We start from the raw sequence: 6,252 nt of genomic DNA, 5'->3' as shown, positions 1-6,252 counted from the left end.
TATATAGAAACTAGGTTGAAATATTTGAGTAGTTAACTGATCTCCAGATATTGATGGATTTTCAGTTTCAAACGTTAAGTCAACCCCTCATTCCTGGGATAAGCCCCACTAGGTCATGATCTATTATCTTTTTCATATACAGTTGGTTTCAATTTGCTGGAATATTAAGAACTTTTTAATCTGTTCAGAAGCGATATTGATCTTCAGTTTTCTTGTAGTATCTTTGTCTGGTTCTGGTATCAGGATAGTGCCAACGTCCTAAAATGAGTCAGCTAGTGCTCCTCTTCTCATTTTTAAAAGAGTTTCATAGAATTAGCATCATTTCATTCTAAATTTATGGTAGAATTTACTCATTAAGCATAAAGCTGTTCGTAATATTTTCTTACTGGTTTTTAATACCTACATGATCTATAATGATGTCTCCTCTTTCATTTCTGTTGCTGACAATTTGTATCTCAGTCTGGTTAGAGGTTTATCAATTTTACTGATCTTTTCAAAGAACAAGCTTTCAGTTTGATTGACTTTCTTTTACTTTTCTGTGTTCTATTTCATTGGGTTCCACTCAGTGATTTCCTTTCATCTACTTATTTTGTGTTCAATTTGCTCTTTTTCTGCTTTCTTTTAAGGTGAAACCTTAGACCGTTGATTTTCAGACCTTTCGACTTTTCTAATAACATTTTTTTCTAATAACATTTAAAGCTAAAATTTCTCTGAAAACACTGCTTTAGCTACCTACCACCAATTTTGATTTGTTGTGTTTTTATTATCATTCAGTTCAAAATAGCTTATAATTTCCCTTCTTTGACATGAGGGTTATTTAGAAGAGTATCATTTAATTTCCAAATATTTGTGAATCTTCCAGTTATCTTTTTGTTATTGATTTCTAAGTTAATTCTTTCTTAGTCAGAGAATGTACTCTATGTGATTTTAATTCTTTTAAATTTATTGAGACATTTTATGACCCATTAAGTATTTGTTCCACCTTTGTGAATGTTCCACATGCACTTGAAAGAAATGTGTGTTCTGTTGTTCTTGGGCATTAAATGTTCTGTAAATGTCAATTAGGTCAAGTTGGTAGATGGTGCTCAAGCCTTTATTGGTACTGATTATCTGTGTTCTACCAATTACTGAGAATGAATGGAATGTTGATGTCTCCATCTATAATTGTGGATTTGTCCATTTCTCTGTTCACTTTTGTCTTTTTTTCCCCCATATATTTTGAAGCTCCAATTGAGTGTATTCACATTTAGAATTATGCCTTCTTGATGAATTGACCCTTTTATCATTAGGAAATGTCTCACATTATCCTTGGTAATATTTCTTGTCCTGAAGTCTACTGTTTTATATTAACATAGCCTCTCCGGTGTTCTTACAAGTGTTTACAAGGTATATCTTTTTCTATCCTTTTAATTTTAACCCATCCGTGGCTTTATATTTAAGGTGAGTTTCTGTAGACAGCACAAAGTTGAGTCTCTGTTTTTAACTGGAGTGTCTGGAACATTTGTGCTTAATGTAATTATCTGTACGGTTGGATTTAAATGTATCATCTTATTTGTTTTCTACTTATCCCATTTGTTTTTTGTTATTTCTTTTTTTTTTTTCCTTTTACTGACTTCTTTTGGATTACTTTTTGATTGCTTTTTCAGTATGCCATTTTATCTCTACTTATTTGTAGTCTTTGGCTACACTTATTTAGAAGTACTTTCTTTTTGCCTCTTGTTTTGTTTTTAGTGATTACTTCACATTTTATATACACATGTTTATCCTATCACAGTCTACCTTCAAATAATATGCCACTTTATGTATAACATAGATCTTATAACAATACGCTTCTATTTCCCCTCCATCCCTTGTGCTATTGTGGTCATACATTCTACTTCTACCTATGTTACAAGCATTATGAAACATTGTTATTATTTTTAAACTGTGAATTATCTTGTAATAAAATGTTTAAATGAGAGGAAATTCTTTTGTAAATACTCACATGTTTACCATTTCTTCCACTCTGCTTTCATTCATGTAGCTCCAAGTTTCCACATGGTGTCATATTTCTTTAGCCTTAAGAACTTCCTTTAACATTTTTGCAGTACAGGTGATAGTCACAGATTCTCTCAGCTTTTATTTATATGAAAAAGTATTTCTTTTATCTTCATTTTTAACGAATATTCTTCCTGAATAGAGAATTCTATGTTGACAGAGTTTTCTTTTAGTACTTTAAAGATGTTGTTAGAAACAATGGCTTGTTTTTGTAATCATTCTTGTCTTTGTTCCCCCGTATGTAACGTATCTCTGAGTGTCTCTGGCTGAGTTTAAGTTTTGGAGGGTTTTTTGTTTTGTTTAGTTTTGTTTTGCTTGTCATTAGCTTTCAGCAATTTGATTATGTTATGCTTTGGTGTGGTTGGCTTTTTATTTTTCCTGCCTGGGATTTGTTGTACCTCTTGGGTCTGTGGATTTATAGTTTTTATTAAATATGAAAACTTTTTCTGCCATTATTTCTTTGCCCCACCCCACCCCAAATTTAGGACTCCAATTATAATGCACATATTATACCACCAGTTATTGTTCCATAGGTTATAGAGCCTCTGATCATCTTTTTACGCCTTTTCCCCCTCTCCTCTGTATTACAGTTTGGATAGTTTCTATTGCTTCTTCTAATTGAGTCTTCATTTCTAAAATGATTTTGTCTGTTATTTCTAATTCTATTCATCCTAATTCAATGCCCAAACACATTGTGGTTGCTGGTGCTTGTATTTTGTTACCTAGTTTTGTTGCAAATGTTGACCCTAGGTCTTAAATTTTTTAACTAGTTGCTCTGTCTGTTTTATATGTGGTGATTCAAGAAGATTCAAAATCTATACTATCCTGCTCCTTCCATCTTCTCACAGTTCAAATATGTATCATTTTTTAAATCAGAGCAAGGGTGGGGAACATTAGATATTCTGAAGTACATTTTACATTCCTTTTGTAATTTAACCATGGCAATAGAAACTTAGAATAAATTGGGTGAGACAAGGAAGAACACCCAACACATTTGCACTGATAATGTATGTAGCATTTTGCATACTCCTTTTTTATGAAATAATTTAGTATGTGCTTTTCATGTTTGGTACATAATCTTCATAGTGATCTTTTTAATGCCTTCAGAATATTCCACTGAGTAGAGGTACCAAAATTAACTCAGCCTGGCCCTTATCATTGGACACATGGGCTGTTCCCATTTTTCTGCTGCCTCACATGATGTTATCATAAATACATTTGTGCACTTAGCTTTTTTGTTTTTGTTGAATTATTTCCTATGATAGAATCCCAAGAGTGGGATTACTGGGTCAAGGGTAGGAACATCTCCCTGACTCTGGCAATCTATAATTTGAAAATATGTTTTGAGAATTATTTTTCTCATTATAGGGGAAAGGTTAAGACTCAGTTGTTGATGGTAAGGATCACATAAAGGAAATAGGACAATTTTCCAGGATCACTGCTATTCTATCCTTTCTCCCAGCTGTCAGTCTTTCCTGTTTATTTTATTCAACTTTCATTTTTCATTGATTTAACCAACATTTATAGAGGGCTTACTATGTGTCAGACACTGTTGTCTCTCACCCACGCTAGAGTGAACTCACAAGTATGTGTGGCGCTCTGCTCAATGACTGGAAGAAAGGGGCCCAATCCAGGTATGCCCTGGTCTATACTCTCTACAGCGATGAAGGCTACTGTGGCTCATCCTCAGCTGACCTGTCCTGAATGTCTGAGATTGCTCAAGAAACCCTAGAATCTTTTGCTTAGAGAGCTCTGGTACCAACAATCCATCCTCCCCCATAGGCAGGTTTAGCCCCATTCTAGAGTAGCTTTGAGAAAAGGTTGGACCCAAGCAATTGTAATTGCATTAGCTGATATAGTTGCTGATATAAAATAATCTTGTTATTTTATCCCCCAAAAGCTTGTAAGCTAGGACTAACCCCCAAGGTCTCCTAGTCACAACCTGACAGCTCTACTGATTCAGTTCATACCCCTGACTTTCAGCCTCAGTTTCCCTGTCTTTCCATTGCCCCCTGAAAACTGAATTTTGCCCTGAACTCAAGTTTCCATGGCGTGGGTTCTGGTTGTTCTTCTGAGTCCCTATCTACCCTGGCCAGGTTTCCCTCATAGAGGGGCTGGACCCTACTCCACAACTCCCAGACACTGGTTGAGTTTGTGTTCAATGGCCTGAGTATTGAAAACCAAGATTCTGCATGTATCTCTACTTTACACTCCATGGCTGCCCCCAAACGCTTGATGGAGCCCTGCAGTCACAAGCCCTGACCCACATCTAGCCTGACTCCACCACACCTCTGTAGTCCCCGCCAGGACCAGTGGACTCCCAGGACCCATCCCATCTAGTCCCTGTGCTGAGGAGCCTATATAACTCATGTCCAACCCTGTTGAGTTAATAATCATCTTCCCATCCACGATGTTTTACAAGAGAGGAACCCAAGGGCCAGAGAGGGAAAGTGACTTTGCAAAAGTCAATAGAAATTTTGTATCAGATCTAGGCCCAGAGCCCAAGGTTCCTCACTCCTAAGAGGAAACGAGTAAATGGAAGACCAGAGAAGAAATTTAGGAATAGATTACACAGCAAAAGTCTAATTACAAGTCCTGAGGGCCTCAGGATGGGGAAAGAGAGGCAGCAAAATAGGGGTGTGAAGTCAGGAAAGTAGCTAAATTGACTTTATGTGCAGCCCTAGACCATCAGATCGGATCTAGTTAAATACCTCTTGCATCTCCAGAATGTCCCAGGGATCTGAAGCAGGGTTGGGCCTATAAGTGCAGGTCAGGGGCTCACATACATAGGCCAAGGAAAAAGCAAGGGTAGAAAACTGAGGAAGGACATAGGGGCCAGGAACCAGACAGGGCCTGACACATATAGATGTTCAGGTAGTCCCTCACATCAGCTGGGACCTCCTTGCATCATGAAGATTAGGCAACCTTTGCTCAAAATACACACCACCAGGGTCTTTGGAAGTCGAAAGCTTTCTCTAGGATTTCTGTAAATGCTCAGGACACATAGATTCTCATGTCCTGCTTCCTCAGGGTAATGTTCTTTGAGTACAGTCTTTGTTTAGCACCATATCAATCTAGACACAAAATTTAGCCCTTTCATGGAAAAAAATTCATATGTACCATACATAAGATTAATATTTGTTTGGGAATTCCCTGGTGGTCCAGTGGTTAGGACTCGGCGCTTTCACTGCCGTGGCCCAGGTTCAATCCCTGGCTGGGGAAGTAAGATCCTGCAAGCCATGTGGCGCGGCCAAAAAATTAATATTTGCTTCAAATGTTGAGGGGGAGTCACAGGGAGGGAGTCCCATCACTCACTGTACAACAGACCGCCTAGGAATCCTCATTGCACATTCCTGCTGTCCTCAGGCCCTGCAGCCACCCCCTGATGATGGTTTTCTCTATTAGCCCCAATACCACAGCTTCCCACACTGCACCCACCCTCACATACTCCTCTGGTTTCTCTGTCTTCCTTCTCCCTTCTCTGTCCTCTGCTCTTTCCTCTTCCTGCCATCTCTCCAAAGTCAGAAACAAATTCCCTTCCCTGTCTCACCCAGAGAGGCTGGCGTAGGAGGTCAGTTGGGGCATATTCTTGCACACCCACTGCTTCTTCACCAAATTCTTTTCTCAAAGTTACTTCCCTCCCATAGAGGAATTCAAGTGCCAGATGTTAACGTAATTCAAATTTTTTCCACCTCAATATACATGTGTAAACAAGAAGTATGCAGAACTATTCTGATGCATAGTTCATGCCTGACCAAGCGCTATGATTGTCCTGTTCAAAATGGACTGATAAGAAAGTTTAGAACATCCTGTCTGATTCAGGAGTGTGCCCGTGGCCGTGAAAGCTCAGCTGAATCCCAGAACTGAGCCTGGGAAAATTGGATTTGTCTTGTGCCCCTTGTGAAGACAGTTTACAAACCGCTGATACAGGAAAGACACCAAGAGTAGGGTGCTATTTTTTTAAAATGAGCCAAAAAGTAAGTAGTGCCTATGACACTTTCATAGAATCGTTCAAGGTTTTTCAATCCTGCATGGACTCTTAGAATATTCTCAGGTTGCAAACTTTGGGTTGAAATGTGATATCAATCTAGTTCCAAAAAAATGTGCAACAGTATCTCATATGATCAAACCAGGTGACCAGGTAAGCAATAAAGCTTCAAGATATGTGGTTTGTTCTACCTAGTGGTGTAAAACAACAACCAATTTATTATTCTC

At 38.2% G+C, this 6,252-nt stretch overlaps 1 non-coding gene across 1 annotated transcript; it reads left to right on the top strand.

The window, feature by feature from the left end:
* Positions 1–5,187: 5,187 nt before the first annotated feature.
* On the top strand, positions 5,188–5,259 carry TRNAE-UUC (transfer RNA glutamic acid (anticodon UUC)). Its single transcript has one exon. It is a non-coding gene; the product is annotated as a tRNA-Glu (tRNA).
* The last annotated feature ends 993 nt before the right edge of the window (positions 5,260–6,252 follow it).

This window comes from Delphinus delphis, chromosome 8, assembly GCF_949987515.2.
Source record: "Delphinus delphis chromosome 8, mDelDel1.2, whole genome shotgun sequence".
Taxonomy (NCBI): Eukaryota; Metazoa; Chordata; class Mammalia; order Artiodactyla; family Delphinidae; genus Delphinus; species Delphinus delphis.
The sequence above is the reverse complement of the archived record's forward strand: the minus strand, read 5'-3'. Positions and strand labels throughout refer to the sequence as shown.